General features: G+C 42.6%; 1 protein-coding gene across 11 annotated transcripts in view; it reads right to left on the bottom strand.

Moving 5' to 3' along the window:
* Positions 1 to 27,220, bottom strand: part of cmss1 (cms1 ribosomal small subunit homolog) — a 397,195-nt gene that overhangs the window by 33,945 nt on the left and 336,030 nt on the right. For 2 of the 11 annotated variants that reach the window (XM_087992623.1, XM_087992628.1), the window contains exon 4: positions 20,051 to 20,197. The exons of the other annotated variants lie outside the window; for them this stretch is intronic. The gene's annotated coding sequence lies outside the window, so the exon portion shown is untranslated. The remainder of the gene's footprint in view (positions 1 to 20,050; positions 20,198 to 27,220) is intronic. 11 annotated transcript variants of the gene reach the window in all.

Here is a 27,220-nt window from a genome sequence, read left to right as displayed (position 1 = left end):
AAAGGTGCAGAGGTGTATCCAAGCCATTGAGGGAGTATACAAATCTCCATCTCCATACTGTTTGGCACTGTATGCTCCATACATATCAGAATTGGCAGACTGCGCATTGGTACACTGGTCGGTATCTCAGAACCCATCAATCCAGCAGGAAACAAGTCATTCTCGGTTCTTAGCAACTGCCTAAGAAGTTAATGATCAGAGCTTAATTTGAATAAAGATATGGATAGTAGAGTTTTGATTAACTCAAATGTACAGAGGGTATAATGTAGGAGACCAGCAAGGAGTATATCAAGATAGTTAATTTTTGTGGTAATGAAGACTTGAATATGGTTCTCAGCAGACTGAGCTGAGATAGTGTACAGTCAGGTAAAGTCACTGAGGTGTAAATAGATGGCCTTGGTGGTGGCACAAGTATGAAATGGGGATCAGTTTAATCCATTAGCTGGATGGCTAGTTTGCAATGCTGAATGGCACCAGCACCATGGATTGAATTCCCATACTGTCTGAGATCACCATAAAGCCCCATGTTCTCTAGCTCATCCAATGCATGATGACACTCAGCTTAAACTCACCAACCCTCATCTCTTTCAAACGAAAGCAACCTATGGTCCTCTGGAGTTACAACACCTTTCATTTTCTTAACTTCAGAATCACGTGATACTGAGTTTGTGGACTGAGTAACCTAAATTATATTAAACCATAGAACAGTACAGCACAGTACAGGCCCTTCGACTCTTGTTGCTGTGCCAGCCTTTTACCCTATTCTAAGGTGCTGCCTGGGAGAGGATTGGAGTCAGTAGATAGGGAATGGAACTTGGGCAATGACTTCAATCTTGCAGCTAAAGTCAACAACTTGGAAATATTTTTGATAAGTTTATTGAACAGCTTCTATTGGCCTACAAAGAGCTGATGAAATGAAATATAGGCTGCAATTCTTCCAAAACAAGCAAAGGCTGCATGGAGAGTAATTGTAACTTTTAAAAGATTCATTCATGGGATGTGGACATCAAGGGTTAGAGCAGCATTTATTGTACACACCTATTTGCTAGGGAGAAGGTGATGAGCTGCCTTCTTGAACTACTGCAATCCTTGGATTGTAGGGAAAACAAAAGTGCCGCTGGGATGGGTGTTCTAGGATTTTGACCCAATGAAGGAACAGTGATACAAATTCAAGTAGGATAGATTTGGGGAGGGGCTTTAATGCATCTGTTGCCCTCATCTTTCTAGATGGTTGTTCTGTTGTTGTTTTATTGAAGTGCGTCTTGTAGATGGTGCACACTGCTACCATTGTATGTCAGCAGTGCAAAGCGAATGTTAAAAGTGGTAAATGGTGCACTAATCAAGTCAGTTGATTTATCTTGAATGGTGTCAAGCTTCTTGAGTGCTGTCAGAGCTGCACTCACCAAGCAAGTGGAGAGTATTTCATCATGCTCGGGACTTGTGTCTTGCAGATAGTGGACAAACAAGAGGTGTGAAACAAGAGGTGAGTTATTCACTGCAATGAGCACTTCGAAAACAGTAGTAGAATCAGACACAACATGCATTTACAAAAGGGAAATCCCGCTCAACAAATCTACCAGAATTCTTTGAGAATATAAATATCAGGAGTAGCTGGTGGATGTGGTTTATTTGGACTTCTGGAGATTTTGGACAAAATCCCAAATAAGAGATTAATGTGTAAAACTAAAGCACATGCCATGTAATGAGATGGAAAGGAAGTTGGTTTGCAAACAGGAAACAAAGAGTATGAATAAATGGGTCTTTTTCTAAATAGCAAGCACTGACTAGTCAGGTATTACAGGGCTTAGTACCAGCACCTAGCTATTCACAATCTCAGAATTTGCAGATGACATAAAGCTGGGTGGAAGGGTGAGCTGTGAGGAGGGTGCAGAGAGGTTGCAGTGTGCTTTGGACAGGCTGAGTAAGTGGGAAAATGCAATATAACATGGATAAATGTGAGGTTATACAGTTTGGTAACAAAAATAGGAAGGCAGATTATTATTTAAATGGCTGTTAATTGAGAGAGGGGAATATTCAACAAGATTTGGTTGACCGCGTGCACTAGTCACTGAAAGTAAACAGGGGTGCAGCAGGTAGTAAAGAAGGCAGACTGTATGTTGGCCTTCATAGTGAGAGGATTTCATTACAGGAAGAATGATGTCTTACCACAGTTATACAGGGCATTGGTGAGGTCACATCTGGAGTATTGTGTGCAGTTTTGATCCCCTTATCTGTGGAAGGATCTGCTTGTTATAGAGGGAGTGCAGCAAAGATTTACTAAATTGATTCTGGGGATGGCAGGAATAAGTAATGAGGAGAGACTGAATCAGTTAGGATTGAATTCACTGGAATTTAGAAGAATGTGGAAGACAATTCTCATAGAAACCTATAAAATTCTAAAAGGACGAGACAGGCTAGACAGAGGAAGGATGTTCCTGATGGTGGAGGAGTCCAGAACCAGAGTTCATAGTTTAGGGATAAGGGGTATATCTTTTAGGTCTGAGATAAGGAGAAATTTCTTTACTCAGAGAGTGGTGAGCCTGTGGAATTCTCTACCATCGAAATTAGTTAAGGGCAAAATATTTTGTGTTTTTCAAGGAAGAGGTACTGAAAGCTTTTGTGATTAAACAGATCCAGGGATACAGGGGGTGGAGGGCAGAACTAGGAATTGAGCTTAATGATCAGCCATTATCATTTGAATGGTTGAGCAGACTCGAGGTGTCAAAAAAACCTACTCCTGCTCCCATCTTCTATGTTTCCATATCTCTGACCTGCTCTTGTGACCACTGCATTTATATAGCTGGTCCAGTTCAGTTTCTGGTCAATAGTAACCCCCAGGTTGTTGATATTGGGCAAGTTATTGATGGTGATATATCAGAAGGCAATGGGTGATGGCTAGATTTTCTTATGGTCATATTCGTGCCATAAGTGCAAGAAACTGTCTGGCACCTTTATCAGAGCAAGCCTGGAACTTGTCTAAATCTTGACGCAATGAACACAAACTGTTTCAGTATCCGACTCACTGAAAATGGTGCTGAACATTGTGCAATTATCAGTGAACATCCCCACTCCTGATTGTATGATGAATGGAAGGTGATGGATGAAACAGCTGAAGTTGGAATTCCTGCAGTAATGTACTAGGAGTGAGATGATTGACTTCTAACAAACTTGTGTTTGGCATGACTCCATCTAATACAGAATTCTCCTGATTCCCAATTACTCCAGTTTAGCTGGGGCTCCTTGATACCATATACAATCAAATGCCACCTTGATGTCAATGGCAGTCACTCACACTACACCTCTTCAGGCCATGTTTGGACCAGGACTATAATGAGGTCAGGAGCTGAGAGACCCTAGCAGAATCCAAACTGTGTGTCAGTGAGCAGGTTAGTCCTTTGCTAATGCCACTTAATTGTACTGTTGGTAATCCATTCCAAAACCTTGTAGATGATTGAGAGAAGGCTAATAAAGAGGCAATTGGCCAGATTGGATTTGACTTGCATTTTGTGCGCAGGACATACCTGGGAAATTCTCCACATTGTCGGATAGATGCCAGTGACATAACTGTACTGGAACAGCTGCCTAGGCAAGCAGCTGGTTCTGGAGTACATCCAATGCTGTAATATTGTCAGGGCCCATAGTCTTTGCAGTACATATTCCTTCAGCAGCCACTTCTTGCTATAGGGAAGATGTTATGAAACTTGAAATGGTTCAGAACAGATTTAAAAGGATGTTGCCAGCATTGGAGGGTTTGAGCTATAGGGAGAGGCTGTGGCTGTTTCCCTGGAGTGTTGAAGGTTGAGGGGTGACCTTATAGAGGTTTATAAAATTATGAGAGGCAGGATAGGATAAATAGACAAAGCCTTTTCCCTGGGGCGGGGGAGTCTAGAACTAGAGGGCATAGGTTTAAGCTGAGAGGGGAAAGATTTAAATGAAACCTAAAGGGCAACTTTGAATGAGGGTGGTACGTGTATGGAATGAGATGCCAGAAGAAGTGGTAGAGGCTGATGAATTATAATATTTAAGAGGCATCTGGATGGGTATATGAATTGGAAGGGTTTAGAAGGAAACAGGCCAAGTACTGGCAAATGGGACTAGATTAATTTAGGATATCTGGTCGCATGGACGAGTTGGACCAAAGGGTCTGTGTCCGTGCTTTACATCTCTGTGACTCTCTGATAAAACATGGGGTGAATTGAATTGGTTGAAGAATAAACGTCTGTAATGCTGAGGACCTCAGGAGGAATCTGAGATGAATCATCCCCTCGGCACTTCTGGCTATAAGTAGATTAAAATACTTCAGCCTGGTCATGTGCACTGATGGGCTAACCCCTGCCCCCTACTCCCACCCTGCCCTTCCTCTAACATATTCATGTGGAACAACTACTTCCTGTTATTTATTTAATTATCCACCACCAGTCATCACTGAATGTGGCAGGACTCCAGAGATTAGCCCTGTCTGCTGTTTGTTGTTTCCACTGTTTGGCATACAAATTGTCTTACTGTAGTTGTAGCTTTACCAATTATGAATGAAAGAAAATTGATGTCCTCAAACAATAGCCCATAAGAATAATGTGCAGAGTCTTTCAGTCTAGTGATGTCAATTGAGGGTCCTTATCCCTCAAAGAATGGTAATTCCTTTCAGTTGTAAGGTGAACATCCTTTGGAGCCAAAATGGAAACTTGTTAAAATAGTTGTGAGGGAGAAGAGTTTGACGAAAGTATGGCAGATAGAGAGCACAAAATGGCAGAGATGATACACTGTTATATTTGCATGACCTCAAGGAAAATCTGACCACCTCTCTTCCTGATGGACAAGGGATCTGCAAGCCTGAGGAAACTAGTTAGTAAAAAAATCATTAAACCAACTATGGGAATGTGACAGAGGAAATAGGAGAATTAAACGGATATGACCACCCAGGCACTAGTAACAATGATGTAATACACTATACAGTATTAGGACATAAGCATGTCAAAGGCCAAGGCAAATGAAACCTAACGTTGAGAGGCTGAGGATAGACTTTGTGAAAACAAACAGAATATTAATGTTGAACAATAATAAGAAACATTTAAACTAGTACTCAACAAAACCCAGGGAAACAAATCAAAATCAAACAAATGAGACATCAGTTAAAGAAATGGGTAAAAATGAGGGTACCCAAAATTCAAGGACAGCAGAGGGGAAGAGGATGAAGAGATTGGAGAAGTAATAAAAAAGTTAAGAAGGCAAACAGGAATTACTAAAATAAATTATGAAGTAATGTAACATCAAATAATGCAATGCAATAAAAAAGGGAAGGTTGTAATGGGAATAAGGCAGTCAGAGACTGATAAAATCACAGACAGAACATTTTAATAGCAGAATTATTAAGTAATTACTCAGCTGTAGAGTTTACTAGGAAGATGGATCATGGGGACGTGACAATATAAGATACGCTGAGAAATGATATAACCACATTTAAAATAAAAAGAAGAGGAGCAATATTAAAGAAATTAATCAAAGTCTGAGAGAGTAAAATCTCTTGTGTGGATGGACTACACCCATGGGTTCTGAAAGAATCTAAGGAACAGATATCAGAGACGCTGTTCCACATATTTAAGGATTTATTGGATAACTGTGTAGTGCCAGAAAATTGGAGGACAGCTAACTTCATACTTCTATTTTAAGCACACAGCTACAATGTGCTCTGAGAACCAAGCACCAGTCAGATTCATATCAGTAACAGGAATACTAATAAAAGCTATATTAATGAAGAGAAAAATATTTTAAAATCAAAAAATATAACAATGAATAATCAACACGGATTTTAAAAGGGAATGTCTTGCTTTGCCTATTTGCTGGAAAGAGAAAACAGAGAGCAGAGAGGGGTAATTCAGTAGATGTAATGCAGCGAGACTTCTACAAGATCTCCAGTAAGGTTAATAGATTAATAGATAATAGATTAATAAATGAAGGTTAGTGCAAACAGTCAATGAATAAATGTATAGCTGCCTGGCTGAAAGGCAGAAAGCAGAGAATAGAAGTAAAGGTAAAGTGAAATCCTACAAGAAGCAATGCTATGACTACAATGCATAATTTACATCCACGATCTATACATCTGAATCAAATACAACATTTGCAAACTTGCGGGCCACCAGACTGAATTTTATGAAAAACTGGCTGTGTCAGTTCTTTAGAGATTCTTGAAAGGTTTTTCTCTGAGCTTGAACAAGTTATCTCAGCCAGAGTCTGTCAGCTTCTGATCTCATCACAGTTATGTCATGCAATCTTACACTGCTCACCTCACCTCCCAGGTGCCACTCTCATGATATCTTGTGCTTCCCTGCAGCAGAGGTATCACTAACACCGCAACCTTCTGGGATTCCTGCCACCAAGTACCAGATTTGAACCCCAGCTGTGCACGAGGTTAATCACTACAAATCCAGAACAACCTTACATAGCTCATAATGTTAGAAGAATTACCTCCAGAAATGGCTGGCAGAGACAAGCTGGCACTCCAATTTGCTGACAGGAACCCTTGAGATCCTGGGTGATGGCAGAGGAGGCCTGGTCTCTTTCCTTATGATCATCAAGGACAGTCACAACACCAGACCCTGCCAAACAGTTCGGAGGTTACCACCAAGTCAGCACAGTATCCACAGTCAGGAGGAACACCCAGCAGAATGCGAAGCATGTGCACTCCATGAGGGAGCCATCATCTTTACTCTGCTATCTCACACTCATTCTCTCTGTGCTATTGCACTACCTCAACCCAAGGTCTACCAATCTCACTGCTGTATGTAGCATCTTCCCTCACTCACTCTCAGCCGTCCCAACTCCCCAGATGACTAACCCTGAATGGCCTCTGAACTGCAAATTCACTCCCTTGGAACATCTCACTAATTCCATCACTCCCTACCTTACAGCTAACAGCTACGCCAACCATTTCTAGCTCACTGAATCACAGAATCCTTACAGTGCAAAAAGAGACCTTTCGGCCCATCTAATCTGCACAAATCCTGTGAAAAATATTCCAGCCAGACCCAGCCTGTAACCCTACATTTACCATGGTCAACCCATCCAACCTGTACATTGTTGGACCATGGGAGGAAACCAAAGCATCCGGAAGAAGCCCACATATACACGGGGAGAACATGCAAACTCCACACATAGTCACTGAGACACAGTGCCGCTCAATCTCTCCCACTATCTCAGGAAACAGAGTTCAATAGGATGGAGAGAGCCATGATGGGTCACAGGTGTCCAACATTCATTTACTCATACCTTATGTGAAAGAATCCTTGCCTCAGCAGCAGAGGACACTCTCCAAGACCTTTATGTCCCAGCAACCAAATATTGTAAACCACTGAACAAAACAATAATAGGTGATGAGATGTAAATGCATGCAAATAGGCCCCTAACTCTCACTACCGAGGCCCCTAACTCTCACTACCGAGATTCTCTTCTTGCTGCTCCAACCTTGGGTAAAATCAGACTTCTTTTTCCTCGATGTCAAGCATCTCATTTTCTTAGAGTCACGATTAGAGTGGTGCTGGATAAACACAGCAGGTCAGGCAGCATCCGAGGAGCAGGAAAATCGACGTTTTGGGCAAAGACCCTTCATCAGAAATCTGTTTCCTGATGAAGGGCCTTTGCCCGAAACGTCAATTTTCCCACTCCTCGGATGCTGCCTGACCTGCTGTGTTTTTCCAGCACTACTCTAATCATGACTCTAATCTCTAGCACCTGCAGTACCCACCTCTGCCTATCTCATTTTCTTAATGTTGTAAAGTTTTCCCAGTTGACTGGCCAGTGCGCACATCAAATAGTGGTTTTGAAAATTCAACCCACCAAACCTGACAGGGATGGCCAACATTCAGCAGTGTTACAACAAATAACAAGATGAAGCTAATAAACGTGCAGAATAAGCACACAATCCACAAACGAATTTCTATTTCAATCAATTTGAGGTGATACAAAAAAGGATGATCAGATTATTTTCTCAATCTAATAGAGCTCTTTAAGATTACGAAAGGCATGTCCAGGCAGATGTACAGAGAAGTAGGTGACATGAAAATTGGTAGGGTGGTAAATAATAAGGAGGATAGTCGTAAATTGCAGGAAGATATAAATGGACAGCAGCCATGCAGAGAAGTGGCAGATGGAATTTAACCCAGAAGAGTGTGAGGTAATGCACTTGAAGAGGGCTCACAAGCCAAGGGATTACATGATGAATAGCAGGATCCTCTGGAATGTGCTGAAGACCAGAGGGGAGGGGATGTGTACATCCACAGACTCCTGAAGGCAACAGGGCAGGCGGCGGATAAGGTGGCTAAGACAACATATCAGATTCTTGTCTTTATTAGCCAAGGCAAAGAGTACAAGAGCAAGGTGGTCATGCTGGGAGTGTATAAGATGTTTTTTCAGCCACAACTGGAATACTGGTTCTGGCCACCATATTATAGGAAGGATGTTGCACTCTAGAAGGTGCAAAATAAATTTACCAGGATGCTACATAGGCTATAGGGTCCGAGTATGAGGAAGGATTGGATTGCCTGAGGTTGTTTTCATTGGAACAGCCAGAAGGGAGCTTTGGACATGTATAAAATTATGAAGTGGGGGTTAGGATGGTGTTCTTTTCAATTAATAGAGGGGTCAATAACCGGGTATAATTGAGGTAGGCGGTAGAAGACTAACAGGAGAGTTGAGGAGAATGTTTTTCACTTAGAAGGTGGTGGGACTCTGGAAGTCACTGTCTGAAAAGGTGGTTGAATACCTGCAAAAAACTTCTAAAACAATGAAGCAGTATTTCCATATCTATTGGCATTGCCATAGCATATAGAGCTATGGTCTATAAACAGGAAGATATGACCAGTGTGACCAGATATTTGTTGACAGGTGCGTATGGGCCATATGGCCCTTTTTTTGTGCTCTAATGTCTTTTAGTCGATGAATTACTACAGGGCGATTTGAGGCCACCAATATAACATACATACAAATATGGGCCAGAGGCAGGCTATTCAAGATCTTGAGCTTGTTTTGCTACTTAATAAGATCAGGGCTGATCTCATTGGAATCTCCAACTCACATTTTTGCCTATCCATAAAATAGAACTTTCAACTTCTGGTTTATGAAAAATCTTTTCACATCTGCTGTCTAAATATTTAAGGACTCTGCCTACGCCACCCTTTGGGCAAGAGAATTCCAAAGATTTGTGGGCCTCAGAGAGAAAAATAAATCACTACATCACTCTTTAAAATGGGCTAATTTTTAAACAGTGAACACTCATTCTTGATTCTCCCATAAGAGGAAACATCCTTTCCACCTCCACCCTGTCAAGACCCTCATATGTTTCAATCAAGTTGCCTTTTACTTCTCTAGATTACACTGAGTAAAAGCTTAGCTTGTCCAATCACTCTTCAGATGAAAATATATTATTCCATGTATATGTCTGGTAAACCTACAAGATAGTCACTAATACGTCCAATGGGGAATTCAGAAGAATCTTTTTTCTTTATCCAGAACATGGTGAGACTCTGGAACTTGCTACTACAGGGAGTGGCTGATGTGAATTGCACAGATGTATTGAAGGGGAATACATAAATACATCAAAATATATGAGGGCAAAAGGAATAAAGGATTACATAGACAGAGTTAAATAAGGAAGGGAGAGAGGAAGCAAGAGTGAAGCAGAAATACTGGTGTTGATTAGTTGGGCTGAATTCGTGCATATTCACAGTAATTGAAGTTAGTAGTAATCAGGAAACAAATTATTGTTCTTTGTCATCTCTTCTCCTTACCCCCACGATAAAAAATAGGCTTTTCAAAAAGTTTAGATGGAATTTGGAACTCAAGCTCAACCTACTTCTTTCAGTGGAAAATTCTATTGAAGCAAACTCTAGCCATCCTCTGTTTTGCTCGGGTGGGGTCTAGGAGAAGAATGCAGGGGAGAACTTGGTTGCACCAGAAGAGTTTATAAAGGTGCAAATGAGGCAGAACCACATCATAAATTACATGCAATATTTCACTAAGTACTTTGAAGAAGATCAGAGATTTCAACAGCTAAGTGCTTGAAACTAAACTGAAGGAGACAAAGCCACTACAGGGCTTCCACTTCTTTGGAGCAGCTCTGCTATTTTCCAGGTCCTAAAGTTATCCTCTCCTGGATGGGAGGGAACTCCAGCGAGGAAAATGGTCCTGCCCATTTTCAGCAGCAAGAGTAAAAGGATAAACAGGTTGAACAAAGGGCCATAAGTAGTTCTCATTGGACACATATCCATTCACATTCTGCTATTATCCTGTCATGATTTGGAGGTGCTTGTGTTGGACTGGGGTGAACAAAATCAGAAGTCACATGACTTATGGTTATAGTCAACACGTTTATTTGAAATCACAAGCTTTTGGAGCACCGCTGCTTCATCAGGTGGAGCAGGAGTAGGTCATTCGCCCCTTCAAACCTGCTCCACCATTCATTTTGACCATGGCTCATCATCCACTTCAATAGCCTGTTCCTGTGTTTCCCCATATCCTTTGATCTTGTCAACCCCAAATGCTATATACAACTACCTCTCGAAATAATACAATGTATTGGCCTTGATGGCTTTCAGTAGGAGAGAATTCCACAGGCGCACCACTTTCTGGGTGAAGAAATAACTCCTCATCTCAGCCCTAAATGCTTTATCATGCATCCTTAGATTGTGACCCTGGTTCAAGATTACTGTGTCACTGGAAAGATCCTTCCTGCATCTACTTTGTTTAGTCCTGGTAGAAATTTAAAGGTTTCTATTCATACTTCTGAACTCCAGAGAATAGAATCCTAATTGATTCAACCTCACCTCATACTTCAGTTTTGCCAACCCAGGAATCAATTTCCCTCAGAAGACATCTTTCCTCAGATAAGGAGACCAAAACTGCATATAATATTCAAGGCCTCACCAAGGCCTTATATAACTGCAGCAAGACATCCCTGCTCCTGCACTCAAATCCTCTCGTTATGAAGGCCAACATAGCATTTGGCTTCTTTACCACCTGCTGCACTTGCATGCTTACCTTCAGTGACTGGTGTACAATGATATCCAGGTCTTGTTTTACATTCCCTTCTTAAGTTAAAGCTATTCATTAAACAATCTGCCTTCCTCTTTTTGTTTCAAAGCGAATAATTTCACATTTATCTACTTTATACTGCAACTGTCATACTTTTGCCACTCAATAAGCTTGTCCAAATCACACTGTAGCAACTCTGCATCCACTTCACAGCTCACCCTCCCACCCAGCTTTGTGTCATCTGAAAATTTGGAAATATTATAAGTCGTTCCCACATCTAAATCATTAGCATATATTGTCAAAGCAGAGCATCTAGCACTGATCCCTGCATTGCCCCACTAGTCACTTCCTGCTATTAGAAAAAAGACCTACTTATTCCTACCCTTCATTTCCTGTCTGCCAACCAGTTTTCTATCCATTTCAATACATTGCCCCAATCCCATGTGCTTCAGTTTTAAATGCTAATCTCTCATGTGTGACTCTGTTGAAAGCTTTCTGAGAGTCCACATTGACTGGGTTCCCCTTATCAACTATATGAATTACATCCAGTAGATTTGTCATAAATCCTTGCTGACTCTGTCTGCTCCTCCCACTGTTTTCTAAGTGCTCATGATTAAATCTTTTATAATTGACTTTAGCATTTTCCCTACCAAGAGTGTCAGGCCGAGTGGTGTGTAATTCCTGGGTTTCTCTCTGCCTCCCTTTTTAAATAAAGGGGTTACATTAGCTACCCTCCAATCTGTGGGTACAATTCCAGAGTCTATAGAGTTTTAGTCGATGACTACCAATGCATCCACAACTTCGAAGGTCACTTCCTTAAGTACTCTGGGATGTAGATTATCAGGCTTTGGGGACTTATCTGCCTTCAATCCCATCAATCTCTCAACATAATTTCCCTACTAATACGGATTTCCTTCAGCTCCTCCTTCTCACTGAACCCTGTGTTCCCAATATTTCTGAAATGCCCTTTGTGCCCTCCTTTGTAAATGCAGAAACTCCTTTGTTACTTATTTAATTGGTCAGCCATTTCTTTGTTACCCATTATAAATTCCCCTGTTTTTGACTAGAAGGAACCCAAGGAATGTTCTTTACAGTCAGTTTAATATGTTCCATGGAAGCTTACTCTCGTACTCTATTTTCTTTTTCTTGATCAATCCCGTTGTTCTCCTTTGCTGAATTCTCAATTGCTCCTGCTCCTCTGTTTTGTTTTTCAGGCCAATTTGTATTCCTCTTCCTTGGATCCATTACAATCTCCAACTTGCTTTGTAAAGCATGATTTGGCCATGTCTGCGTTTTACTTTTACCAGTTTAATTTCTGCCCCTGACAGGATTGAACAATTATTACAGATCACCTTTGACAGGTGAATATACTCTTTGAAAGTTTGATTATTAGTACTTTGTGGGCCAGGGCTAACATTCAGTAAATTTACTCCCAACCCACTTCATTTGGTTCTGTCCAAACAATATCGCAAGTTGTTTTATATAGCTTGATACTATTCTTTAAACGAACAGAGAAAGTCTTGCCCTATTTTGTGGAATTGTACAACGTATTTGGGTAGAATTTGGAATTGTGCACTGTTTCAGGAAGATATTTGCATATTTTGTAACCTTTTTGGGAAACAATGGGTATAAATCTAACGTCTTATCTTTTTGAAGATCATTGGTAATTTTTCTTAGGGAGGACCTGGCTGAGACATGATTTGGCTTGAGGCTTCCTCTCAGGCCCATGAAGCTGAAATTGGCTGTCATAGTTGTGGCTTACCTCCAATTGTTGTACAATCGGCCTTCAGAGCATGACCTAAGCAGTGTCACAACAAATCACATATTGTATGTAGGATGGATGCTCACGGTCCTTAATGCCAATGATGATTTCTAGCAGTCTTCAAATCAAATGCTCTGTGCAGTGAGCTTTGTCAATGCTCCTGGCAATGCTGGTGAAATGATGCGCGCTAACTCTTATGACGTTCAATTTGGACTTGTTTAATTTTAAATTATTAACAGATTGAATAATAGGCCAAGAGGACTCAAGGGTAGCTGTACGACCAGATGTTTGTATTGGAACTGTGAGGATAATGAACCTTTTCATCAAAATTATACTATTAGCTTTCCTGGAGGCATATTAAAATTAATTATAAAATTTTTATAATTTATCACAAACTAATTGGTGAAAAAATGTCTCATGCAACAAAGTAAGTTCACATCATTGAAAAGATCAAAATTCTTTAGTATTCAATAGCTAAAACTGGTCTAATTACTTTAAACTATTGCAGAATTTGACTTGGGACAATACGTTAGAGTACATGTCTAGTTTGGACTCCATCCATTGCTATGTAATTAGAATATCAAGGCTAGAATTACTGTCATATTTTGGAACATTTTCTCTTTTTCATTGAAGAATTTGGAAATCAGTCACAGTTAAATGGTGTGTTTTAAATTAAACTGGGCTCGTATTCCTTGCAGGCAATATTGTAAGCACTAAGATAAAAAGACAACGAGCAAAGCATTGACTGTGTTCTACAAGGACTTAGGATAACACTCATTTTCCTTTGTCATTTGTTTCCAGATTTCAAGTAAACATCTGCACTTCATGTAGCTGGAATGATCCAGTTCATTTGAGCACTGCAATTGAGCACTCTTAACTGGCAGCTATAATACACTGTTATACAACTTGTTGGATATTTTCTGATCCACCTGTTATGACACAGCTCTGTAGCAAGTGGGACCCGAACCTGGGGCCATGAGTGTGGCGCTGGAAAAGCACAGCAGGTCAAGCAGCATCCGAGGAGCAGGAAAATCGACGTTTCTGGCAAAAGCCCTTCATCTGGAAGGAGTCGTGATGAAGCGGTTTTGCCCGAAATGTCGATTTTCCTGCGCCTCGGATGCTGCTTGACCTTCTGTGCTTTTCCAGCACCACATTCTCAGCTCTAATCTCAGCATCTGCAGTCCTCACTTTCGCCTTGAACCAGTGCGCATGGCTCAGAGGAAGAGACACTACTACTGCACCACAAGGCCCCTTTGTATAACTTGTTTGCCAGCAGTCTCAATGGAAATCCTTGAGGAGCTAATTGAATGGCTGATTACCATCTCGTACAAGGAGAAAGTGAGGATGCTGGGGATCAGACTCAAAAAGTGTGGTGCTGGAAAAGCACAGCCAGTCAGCAGCATCTGAGGAGAAGGAGAGTTGACATTTCAAGTATAAGCTCTTCATCAGGAATGTGGGTAAGGCCCAAAGGGGCTAGAGATAAGTGGGAGTGGGGTGGTGCTGGGGGGGATAGTGGCTGGGAATGCGATAGGGAGATAAAGGTGGGGGTTGATGGTGATAGGTTGGAATGGGGGGTGGAGCAGATAGGTGGGAAACAAGATGGACTGCTAGGACAGTTCAAGAGGGAGGTGCCAAGTTGGAGGGTTAGATCTAGGATAAGGTGGAGGGAGGGGAGATGAGGAAACTGGTGAAATCCACATTGATCCCATGTGGTTGGAGGGTCCCAAAGCGGAAGATGAGGTGTTCTTCCTCCAGCCATTGGGTGGCTAGAATCTGGTGGTGGAGGAGGCCCAGGACTTGTATGTCCTTGGCAGAGTGGGAAGAGGAGTTGAAGTGTTCGGCCACAGGGCAGTGGGGTTGTTTAGTGCATGTGTCCCAGACATGTTCGCTGAATGTCTCTAAATTCCCCAGTGTAGGGGAGACCACATCAGGAGCAATAGACATAATAGGTAACGAGTGTGGAAGTGCAGGAAAATCTCTTTTGGGTTCTTTGGGGTCCTTCCACATCCGGCAGAGATTTTCCTGCATCTGCACACACGTCATCTACTGTGTTCGTTGCTCCCGATGTGGTCTCTTTTACATCTGGGATACAGGATGCCAACTTGAGGAATATTTCCGAACATTCCACTCACACCCACCTATCCCTGTAACCGTGCATATTCCATAGCTCATCCACCTAATCTGCACACCCTGGATACAATAGGCACTTTAGCATGGCCAATCCTCCTAACCTGAACATCTTTGGACTGTAGGAGGAAACCAGAGCACCTGGAAGAAACCCTTGCAGACACTGGGAGAATCTGCAAACTCCATAGAGACAATCGCCTGAGAGTGGAATTGAACCCAAGTCCCTGTGAGGCTAACCACTGAGCCACTGTGCTGCCCGTGCGAAATCTCCTGACTACCTGAAGCCTGTCCACCATCTTCAAGGCATAAGTCAGGAGTGTAACAGAATACTCTACACTTGCCTGGATGGTAACCCGTATGATTGGTATCCTACTAAATACCTTCACCACTCAGAACAGATGATGTCTTCATAGTAATATCACTGGACTAGTATTCCAAGGGCTAAGGGTAATCCTCAAGGGCTCCGATCCCACAACAGCTGGGGCAGTTTCAACTTAATGAATAAAATCTGCACTTCAAAGCTATCTTCAGTGCTAGGAACCATGAAAACTTTAATCAATTGTAAAAACCCATCTGGTTCACCAATGTCCTTGAGGGATGGAAATCTTCTGCCCTTATCTGTTCTGGCCTACATTGACACCAGACTGCTTAAACATCTCTCAGGAAGGCAGAATTCATGTCTGCCTGCACTCGCAGCAATGCTTTTGCAGTCACCTGACAATGCAGGCTCCAGCAGCTTCTGAAGGCCTTCAGATCTTATGGAACAAGTTTGGAGATAGAACTTTGTATTTGCCTTTTGCATATTCACACTGAATGTTACAAAATCAAAATGCTTCCTTCTACCATGAAAGAAACATAATAATATACTGATAACATCAATGCTCAGACTTAAGCTGATATACATCTTTTCTACATTAGAAGATACCCCTGTAGCAACTGTCATAGCAATAGAGAACCAGTCCATGAAGAATTCAACTGCAGTAATATAAGGTTATCCAAGGCTTCTGGTCTTCATGCCGTTACATTTTCAAAACATCTATCACATGGAAAACATGGTTACAGTGAGAGGGCAATCAAGATTACTATAAAAAGGTACAGATGTAAAAGCCTGTACTGTACAGTTTTTGTTTAATGAGTTGGGAGATTGCTCCTTCTTGAAAGATTTTTCTGTACCTTGCTCTAAATGATACAGTACAGTAAACACATTTCATTGAGGGAATGGAAAACTCTGCCACAAAACCAATAAATATAGCAACTACACTGCATCTCCTGAAAAGGAAAGTAATGGAAAATCTGAAAAAACCTTGACGTGTGAAATCCTGCCAACTTGGCTCTGCCACCAGCAGCAGCCACTGGCCCTGAATATTTCCGCTCCCCTCTTGGGCATATGATGCATCAGCTGTTTATGTGCGACATCAACGACATAGCTTGCATGCCCTGAATGATATAGGCCATCGAGCAATCCTCACAGCTATCTTTAACCAAACTGGGCACTGAATAAAGGCAACAAGGAGGGAATTACGCTGAATCATACATTTCTAGGAAGGAGCACAAGTGCCAAATTTTACAGGGAATGCTTCTTTCTTCAGAAAGAACAATTTATTTTTAATGGATGTCTTCTACTCTTCTGTTAATTATATATTCTGCATTTTCCTTAAGATTGTAAAGAGACTGGATTTGCTGAGTACTAATTTTCTTTTGTGTTACCTTGCCCCTTGCCATTCCAACCACTGTTCCCACATCGCTGGATTTAAAGGAAAGAACAATCAAAGTCATAGACTTTGTCACAATTTATAGACTCATAGATACTTACAGTGTAGAAAGAAGCCATTAGGCCCTTTGTGTCAGATCAGCAATGATCTGAATACACTAGCCCCAGTCTCCAAAGTTGGCCTGTATCTTTGATAACTCCAATGACTATCTAAATATTGCTTCAATGTTACAAGAAGTTCTGATTCAACCACTGTTTCAAGCAGTGAGTTCCAGAATTAGGTCACTCTCCGAATGAAAAAAAACTCAACTCTCCTCTTAGCCTTCTACCTCCTATTTTAAGTCTATGCCCCTGGTCATTGACCCCTTTAGTAATGGAAAAAAGGCCTTCGTATCCACCTATATCATAGTCTTATATACCTCTATCATGTCCACTCTCAACATTTGTTGCTCCAAGGAAAACAGCCCTTGCTTATCTAATTTTTCCTCATAGCTCAGATAAGATCCTACTGAATCTCCTCTGTACTCTCTCTAGTGCAATCACATCCTTTCTATAATGTGGTGACCAGAATAGAATGCAGTACTCCAGTTGTGGCTTAACCTGCACATTATACAGTTCCAACATAACCTCCTTGCTCAAATGTTCCACACCTTAACCAATAAAGGCAAGTATCCCACAGTTTACTGTGGAGAAGGAAATGGAAGAGACAGAATTTGGGGAAATAGATGGTGACATCTTGAAAAATGTTCATCTTACAGAGAAGGTGCTGGACGTCTTAAAACGCATAAAGGTTGATAAATCCCCAGAACCTAATCAGGTGCACCCTAGAACTCCGTGGGAACCTAGGGAAGTGATTGCTGGACTCCTTGCTGAGACATTTGGATCATCGATAGTCACAAATGAGGTGCTGGAATGTTCGAAGTTGGCTATAGTGCCCGTATTTCAGAAAGGTGGTAAGGAAAATTCAGGGAACTATAGACTGGTGAGCCTGACATCAGTGTTGGGGAAGTTGTTGGAGGGAATCCTGAGGGGCAGGATTTACATATATTCAGAAAGGCGAGGACTGATTAGGGATAATCACATGGCTTTGCGCATGGGAAATCATGTCTCACTAATTTAGAACATTGAACAGTACAGCACAGTACAGGCCGTTTGGCCCACGATGTTGTGCCAAGCATTTACCTTAATCTAAGATCAACCTAACCTACACACCCCTCAATTTACTACTGTCTATGTGCTTGTCCAGCAATTACTTAAATGTTCCTCATGTCTCTGACTCTACTACCACCGCTGGCAGTGCATTCCACGCACCCACCACTGTCTGTGTAAAAAAACTACCTGACATCTCCCTTATACCTTCCTCTAATCACCTTAAAATTATGACCCCTCGTGACAGCCATTTCTGCCCTGGGGAAAAGTCTCTGGCTATCTATGCCTCTCATTACTTTGTACACCACTATCAAGTCACCTCTCTTCCTTCTTCTTTCCAATGTGAAAAGCCCTAGCTCACTCAACCTCTCTTCATAAGACAAGCCCTCCAATCCAGGCCGCACCCTGGTAAATCTCCTCTTCACCCTCTCTAACACATCTACATCCTTCCTATAATGAGGTGACCAGAAGTGAACACAAGTGAAGTCTAACCCCCTTAGACTCAATCCCCTTGTTAATGAAAGTCAAAACCACCATACACCTTCTTAACAACCCTATCAACCTGGATGGCAAATTTGAGGAATCTATGCATGTGGACCCCAAGATCCCGCTGTTCCTTCACACGGCCTAGAATCCTGTCTTTAACTTTGCATTCTGCATTCAAATTAGACTTTCCAAAATGAATCACTTTGCATTTATCCAGGTTGAACTCCAACTGCCACTTCTCAGCCCGGCTCAGCAGTCTTGTTGTAGCCTGCAACAGCCCACAACACTATTACAACACCACCGACCTTTGTATCATTGGCAAACTTACTAACCTACCTTCCACTTCAACATCCAAATTATTTATAAAAACTACACAGAGCAGAGGTCCAAGAGCAGATCCCTGCAGGACACCATTAGTCAGTGACCTCCAGGTGGAATACTTTCTATCCACTATCACTTGCTGTCTTCTTCTGGCCAGCCAATTCTGTATCCAGACAGCTACGTATCTCCTAACGTTCTTAATAAGCCTACTGTGGGGAACCTTATCAATTGCCTTACTGAAATCCATATACACCACATCCACTGCTTCATCAACTTGTCATGTCACATCCTCAAAGAACTCAATAAGGCTGATGAGGCATGACCTGGCTCTCACAAAGCCATGTTGACTATCTTTAATCAAACTATGTTTTTTCAAATAGTCATAAATCCTATCTCTCAGGATCCTTTCCAGTACCTTGCTTACCACAGATGTAAGACTAACTGGTCAGTAATTCCTAGGGATTTCCCTATTCCCTTTCTTGAACAGGGGAACAACATCCTCCCTCCAATCATCCAGTACTACTCCCATGGAGAGTGAGGATGCAAAGATCATCACCAGAGGCACAGCAATCTCATTCCTCACTTCTCGTAGTAACCTTGGATATATATTTGGTCTGGTTCTGGGGACTTATCTATCTTGATGCTAGAATGTCCAGCACATGCACTTTCTTAATATCAATCTGTACAAGCCTAACTTGATTGAATTTTTGATGAAGGAACAAAAAGGATTGATGAGGGCAGAGCAGTGGACGTGAGCTGTTTGGACTTTAGTAAGGTGTTCAACAAGGTTCCTCACAGTAGACTGGTTAGCAAGGTTAGATCACGTGGAATGCTGGGAAAAGTAGCCATTTGGATACAGAACTGGTTCAAAGGTAGAAGACAGAGGGTGATGGAGGGGAGTTGTTTTTCAGACTGGAGACCTGTGACCAGTGGTGTGCCACAAGGATTGGTGCTGGGTCCACTGCTTTTCATCATTTATATAAATGATTTAGATGTGAACATAGGAGGTATGGTTAGTAAATTTGCAGATGGCATCGAACTTGGAAGTGTACTGGGGAGCAAAGAAGGTTACCTCAGATTACAACAGGATATTGATCAGATGGGCCAATGGGCTGAGGAGTGGCAGATGGAGTTTAATTTAGATAAATGTGAGGTGCTGCATTTTGGGAAAGCAAATCAGGCAGAACTTATAAGCTCAATAGTAAGATCGAATAGGAAGGTTTTAGAGGGATATGAGCCAAGTGCTGGCAAATGGGACTAGTTTAATTTAGAATATCTGGTCGGCATGGACGAGTTGGAAGGAAGACTCTGCTTCTGTGCCGTACATCTCTATGACCCTATGTCTTCTGAACAATCTTATCTATCTGCACTGCTTCCTTCAGGGATTGCACACTTTGATCGTCTGTCCTTTCCAGAATCCTATCATTCACAGTGCAATCCCTTGTCTTGTTAGCCCTCCATAACTGCATTACCTTACAGTTTTCTGTGGCTGACTTCCAGTTGACACTGCTCTGTTCAGTAGATTGGTCCGCTGGTCTCCTGTAGCTTACAGCCAACCTCCTCACTGTTCACCACCCTACTGTTTTGTGTGTTATCCATGAACCTCTTGATCATGCCCCCTAGATTTAAGACAAAATCATCAATATACACAGATAGCAAGCACCGCAGCACAGAAACCTGTGGAACCCCACTGCAAACAGACTTCCATTCGCAGAAATATCCCTCTACTATCACCCCTTGCTTCTTGTCTCTCAGACAAATTTGGATCCAAAATGCTATTTTGCCTTGGATCCCATGATCTCTTACTATCTTAACCAGTCTGCCATGAAGAATTTTATCAAACGTTGTGTTAAGGCCCTTGTAAACTACATCAAATATTTTACCCTCATCGACACTCCTGGCTACCTCCACAACAACTTTGAGCAAATTTGTGAAACATAACCTTCTTTTAACAAATCCATGTTGACTATTCCTGATTAATCCATGTCTTTTGGACTGCAGATATGTTCTGTCCCTGGTGGTGGGGTCCATTTGTAGGTGGCGGAAATGTCGGTGGAAGATACGATGTATATGGCCGACATTTCCACCACCATCAGAGATATATTTTCCTCCCCACCCCTATCCATTTTCCATAAAGACTGTTCCATCTGCGAGTACCTGGTCAGGTCCACGCCCCCTGAGAGCCCACTCTCCCCTCACAGCACCTTCCCCTGCCACCGCAGGAATTGCAAAACCTGCGCCACCTCCCCCCTCACCTCCGTCCAAGGCCCCAAAGGTGCCTTCCACATTCATCAATGTTACACCTGCACTTCCACACATGTCATTTACTGCATCCATTGCTCCCAATGTGGTCTCCTCTTCACTGGGGAGACAGGATGCCTACTCGCAGAACACTTCAGAGAAATTCTCCGGGACATCCACACCAACCAACCCCACCGCCCCGTGGCCAAACATTTCAATTTCCCCTCCCATTCTGACAAGAACATGTAGGTCCTGGGCCTCCTCCTTCGGCACTCCCTTACCACCTGACGCCTGGAAGAAGAACACCTCATCTTCTGCCTGGGAACCCTTCAACCCCATGGCATCAATGTGGACTTCACTATTTTCCTCATTTCCCCTCCTCCCACCTTGCCCCAGTTCCAACCTTCCAGCACAGCACCATCCTCATGACCTGTCCCAACTGTCAATCTTCCTTCCCACCTATCTGCATCACCCTCCTCTCCAATCTATCACCATTACCCTCACCTCCATCCACCTATTGCACTCTTAGCTACCTTCTCCCCAGCCCCACACCCCTCCCATATATCTCTCCACCTCCGAGGCTCCCAGCCTCATTCCTGATGAAGGGCTTATACCTGAAACGTCGATTCACCTGCTCCTCGGATCCTGCCTGACCTGCTGTGCTTTTCCAGCACTACTCTAATCTTGACTTCAATCTCCAGCATCTGCAGTACCCACTTTCGCATATAACAGCAAAATGGACTATTATTTAAATAGTGAAAAATTGCAACATGCTGGTGTGCAGAGGTAGCTGAGTGACCTTGCACATGAATCACAAAAAGGTGGTTTGCAACTCGTATTTAAGAAGGCAAATGCAATTTGTGCTTCATTGCCAGAGAGATGGAGCTTAAAAATAGGGAGGTTATGCTGCAGCTGTATAAGGTGCTGATGAGGCCACACACGGAATACTGTATAAGATTTTGGTTTCCTTACTTAAGAAAGGATGTACTGGCACTGGAGGGGGTGCAGAGGAGGTTCACTAGGTTGATAATTGAATTGACCGTATTGGTTTTTGAAGAGAGACTGAGTAGACTAGGACTATACTCATTGGAATTTAGAAGAATGGTGGGGGGGGGATTTTACAGAAACATATGGAATTACGAAGGGAATAGATAAGGGCAGGGGCAGGGAGATTGTTTCCACTGTTGGGTGAAACAAGAACAAGGGGGCATGATGTCAAAATAAGGGAGAGCAGATTTAGGTTTGAACTGAGGAAGAACTTCTTCACCCAAAGGATTGTGAGTCTGTGGAATTCCCTGCCCAGAGAAGGAGTTGAGGCTAGCTTGTTGAATGATTTTTGAACGGTTAAGGAATTAGTGTTATGGTGAGCAGACGGGTGAGTGTTGCTGAGTCTATGAAAGACCAGCCACAATCTTATTGAATGGCAGAGCAGGCTCGATGGGCCAGATGGCATATTTCTCCTTTTTCACATGTTCTCATGTTTTAACTTCTAATTCCATTTCAGCTTACCTTCTCTTCAAACTACTTGTCAGTATCACATCCCTCTGCCAATCTAGATTAAATCCACCCCAAAAACATTAGCAAAACTTGCCACAAGGGTATCGATCCCATTCCTGTTCTGATGTAACCTGTCCAACTTATACAAGTCCCATTTCCCCCAGAAATGGTCCCTATACCTCAGGAATCTCAAATCCTCCCTCCTGCACTATTTCTCCAGCCACACATTCATCTGCTCTATTCTGCTCCTATTCCTATTCTCACCACTGCGTGGCGCTGGGAGCAAGCGGGAGTGAACTACCTTTGAAGGCCTGCATCTCTATTTCCTGCCTCACTCCCTAAAGTCTGCTGGCAGCACCTCATTTCCCTCTCTTCCTAAGTCAATGGTCCCAACATGGACCATGACCTTCCTCTGGCTATTCACCCCTCCCTTCAGAATGCCCTGCATTCTTAATCCTGGCACCCAGGAGGCAACATACCATCCTGGAGTTACGCCTACAGATACAAAGTATTATCTGTTCCCCTCATTAATGAATTCCATACCACCACAGTTCTTCCACACTTCTTCCAGCTCCCGGAGCAGCTGGACCACCTACATGGCTCTGGCTGATCGCCACAGAGGAACCATCATTCTCAGTGTTTTCCCAATGCCAAAAACTGAGTTGTACTTGGTGTCTGGTCCTTTCTTCTGTCTGGTGGTCACACATTCCTCCCTGCCTGCACTTCCTTAAGCTGTAGGGTGACCGCTTAAATGTCGTTCGAAGCAAATTTGCAGATTTAAACTGCCACATAGTAAGTGCACAAGCTTACTATAACTTGTTGAAAATTGGAACCTTAGCTAATGTTAAGACCACAGTTGTTGAGATAGATGACATAGACACATTACGTTTAACAGACTCGGGCAAATCCCACACATGCTGAAGGATCCCCAACTTAATCGTTGCAGGACAAGAGATTATACCAGGCAAATGGCAGCAATTTTTCTATGTTTACATGAAAGGTTTTGAGGAAGGTTATCTTGAAGAAATGGTTTAACTTTTGTAGGCGATTTCAATAGGCCTTCATTTGCAATCATATAACACTGAGAAATATTCAGCTAAATCTTACACTTTTTTGGGTAAGTCAGAGGTACGTCGCGTTTTTTTTTTAGGGAGGTGATTTCACTGAGGCCCCAGCAGATTTTCTCTTCCATTCTTACCATATACCCCAATTACCAACACTAACCAATGGTATCTTGCATTTCTGATTTCCTCCCCATCTTACCACTTGCTTTTCTTATGACAACTCTGGATATTGGCTGAAACATTGGCATCCTTTTTACACATGCCGTCTTTAAAGTGTGTTGTGCACCGGGACCGGCACTGTCAATCCAGGGATGCCCTGCACAGTGCCTGACATTCGCCCCTGCACAGGTCCTGGAGGTCATGCTGGATTGCTGGCACGGCACCTCTGCCTCCCCCAGGATCAGCAAAGGTGGCCGAGGTTGGCACCCAGGTTACAGCAGTCTCAGCATCCAGAGGAATGCCTAGACTGCAAGAAGCAAGTCACAGTCCTTCTCCATCAGGGTAATCGCCTCCATCTTCTGTTCAATACTTGCACTCACTGTAGCTTTGCTACACCTCCCAACATGCTCATGTTCTGCCGTTGTCACCATCGGTTGCAAAATCTTCCCTCACATGCTCTCATCCTCCCAGTCCCTGACGTCGCTAACCTTGCCTGCCACTCCGTGCCACTTTTATCTCCCCTAATATCTGACTAAAATCATCTGCAAACTCTGAGGCCTAGGACGCTGCTTCCCCCTGCAACTGTACCCTCAGACCATAGTCAGTAAGAATAAGCAAGAACACCTCCTCCAAAATAATCCTCAACTCCAGTGCCCTGCAGGGTTGCATACTCAGCACCTTACTACACTCTTTCTACATTCATGACTATGTGGCCAAATTCAGTTCTAACTTGTACAAATTTACTGATGACACCACTGTCATGAGTCAGATCTCAAACAAGGATGAGACAAAACACAGGAAAGAGACTGAATACTTAGTGACATGGTGTAAAGACAATAATCTCTCCCTCAATGTCAGCAAAATGAAGGAGCTAGTCATCGACTGCAGGAAGCAGAGTGAAGGACCCATCACTGTCTGTATCAATAGTGCTGAGGTGAAAGTGGTTGAGAGCTTCAAGGTCATAGGAGTCAATATCACCAGCAATCTGTCCTGGCCCATCCATGCCAACACTACGATCAAGAAAGCATACCAATGCCTCTACTTCCTCAGAAGGCTAAGGAAAGTTGGCATGTCTACAGTGCTCTTACAAATTTTTATTGATGCTCCATCGAAAGCATACTATCCAGATGCATCGCAGCTTGGTATGACAACTGCTCAGCCCAAGACCCCAAGAAATCACAAAGTTGTGAACGCAGCCCAGTTTATCATGCGAGCCAGCCTTCCTCCCATTGACTCTGTCTACACTCCTCGCTTCCTCAGGAAAACAGCCATCATAATCAATGAACCCTCCCACCCTGACTATACTCGCTTCCACTCTCTTCCAGAACAACAGAAGATACAAACGTTTGAAAACACATACCAAAACATTCAAGAACATCTTCTTCCCAACTTTTATCAGACTAATGAACGGATCTTTCATATATCAGAGTTGATATTTCTCTGCACCCTCCCTGTTGCTGTAATGCTATATTCTGCATTCTGTTCTATTACCCTGATGTACTAATGTATGGTATGATTCATCTGGACAGCATGCAAAACAATACTTTTCACTAGTATCTCGATACATGTGACAATAATAAATCAAATCTAAGGGTAAAAAGACTCTCTTGGGAGCTATCTACAGGCCCCCAAACAGTAGTCTGGATATCGGATGTAAGTTGAATCAGAAGCTGAAATTGGCCTGTCGCAAAGATGTTACTACAGTTGTTATGGGGGATTTCAACATGCAGGTAGACTGGGAGAATCAGGATGGTATTGGACCTCAAGAAAGAGACTTTGTGGAGTGCCTCTGAGATGGATTCTTAGAGCAGCTGGTGCTGGAGCCAACCAGGGAGAAGGCAATTTTGGATCTGGTATTGTGCAACGAACCAGAATTGATCAGGGACCTTGAAGTGAAGGAGCCATTTGGAGGTAGTGACCATAATACAATAAGCTTCAACCTTCAATTTGAAAGTGACAGAGTACAATCAGAAGTGACAATATTTCTGTTGAATAAAGGGAACTATGGAGCTATGAGGGAGGAGCTGACCAAAATTCAATGGTGCAATACCTTAGCAGGGATGACAGTGGAGGGACAATGGCAGATATTTCTGTGTATAATGCAGAAGATGCAGGATCAGTTAATTTCAAAAAGGAAGAAAGATCCTAGGAGGAGGCATGGGTGGCCATGGCTGACGAGGGAAGTTAAGAAACATATAAAGTTAAAAGAGAAAAAGTATAACATAGCAAAGATAAGTGGGAAAACTGAGGACTGGGAAGCTTTTAAAGAGCAACAGAGGATTACTAAGAAGGAAATACGCAGAGAAAAAATGAGGTACGAAGGTAACCTGGCCAAAAATATAAAGGAGGATAGTAAAAGCTTTTTTAGGTATGTGAAAGGTAAAAAAATGGTTAAGACTTGAAGACAGAAACAGGGGAATTTATTACGGGGAACAAAGAAATGAATTGGTACTTCAGATCTGTGTTCACTGGGGAAGACACAAGCAATCTCCCTGAGGTAACAGTGGCAGAAGGACCTGAACTTAAGGGAATTTATATTTGCCAGAAATTGGTGTTGGAGAGACTGGTAGGTCTGAAGGTTGATAAGTCCCCGGGGCCTGATGGTCTATATCCCAGGGTACTGAAGGAGGTGTCTTGAGAAATCGTGGATGCTTTGGTGATTATTTTCCAGAGTTCGATAGATTCGGGATCAGTCCCTGCGGATTGGAGGGTGGCTAATGTTGTACCACTTTTTAAGAAAGGTGGGAGAGAGATAGTAGGAAATTATAGACCAGTTAGTCTGACCTCAGTGGTGAGAAAGATGCTGGAGTCTATTATAAAGGATGAAATTACGACACATCTGGATAGTAGTAACAGGATAGGTCAGAGTCAGCATGGATTTATGAAGGGGAAATTATGCTTGACTAATCTTCTGGAATTTTTTGAGGTTGGATGAGGGAGATCCAGTGGATGTAGTATATCTGGACTTTCAGAAAGCTTTTGATAAAGTCCCACATAGGAGGTTAGTGAGTAAAATTAGGGCGCATGGTATTGGGGGCAAAGTACTAACTTGGATTGAAAGTTGGTTGGCTGACAGGAAACAAAGAGTAGTGATAAACGGCTCCATTTCGGAATGGCAGGCAGTGACCAGTGGGGTACCGCAGGGATCAGTGCTGGGACCGCAGCTTTTTACAATATATATTAATGATATAGAAGATGGTATTAGTAATAACATTAGCAAATTTGCTGATGATACTAAGCTGGGTGGCAGGGTGAAATGTGAGGAGGATGTTTGGAGATTACAGGGTGACCTGGACAGGTTAGGTGAGTGGTCAGATGCATGGCAGATGCAGTTTAATGTGGATAAATGTATGGTTATCCACTTTGGTGGCAAGAACAGGAAGGCAGATTACTATCTAAATGGAATCAATTTAGGTAAAGGGGCAGTACAAAGAGATCTGGGTGTTCTTGTACACCAGTCAATGAAGGTAAGCATGCAGGTACAGCAGGTCGTGAAGAAGGCTAATAGCATGCTGGCCTTCATAACAAGAGGGATTGAGTATAGATGCAAAGAGGTTCTTCTGCAGCTGTACAGGGCCCTGGTGAGACTGCACCTGGAGTACTGTGTGCAGTCTGGTCTCCAAATTGGAGGAAAGACATTCTGGCTATTGACGGAGTGCAGCGTAGGTTCACGAGGTCAAT

Source organism: Chiloscyllium plagiosum, unplaced genomic scaffold (genome assembly GCF_037043375.1).
Source record: "Chiloscyllium plagiosum isolate Xiang-an unplaced genomic scaffold, Cpla_swu_hap1 HiC_scaffold_12, whole genome shotgun sequence".
Classification (NCBI taxonomy): Eukaryota; Metazoa; Chordata; class Chondrichthyes; order Orectolobiformes; family Hemiscylliidae; genus Chiloscyllium; species Chiloscyllium plagiosum.
This window is presented reverse-complemented; position numbering and strand designations above follow the sequence as displayed.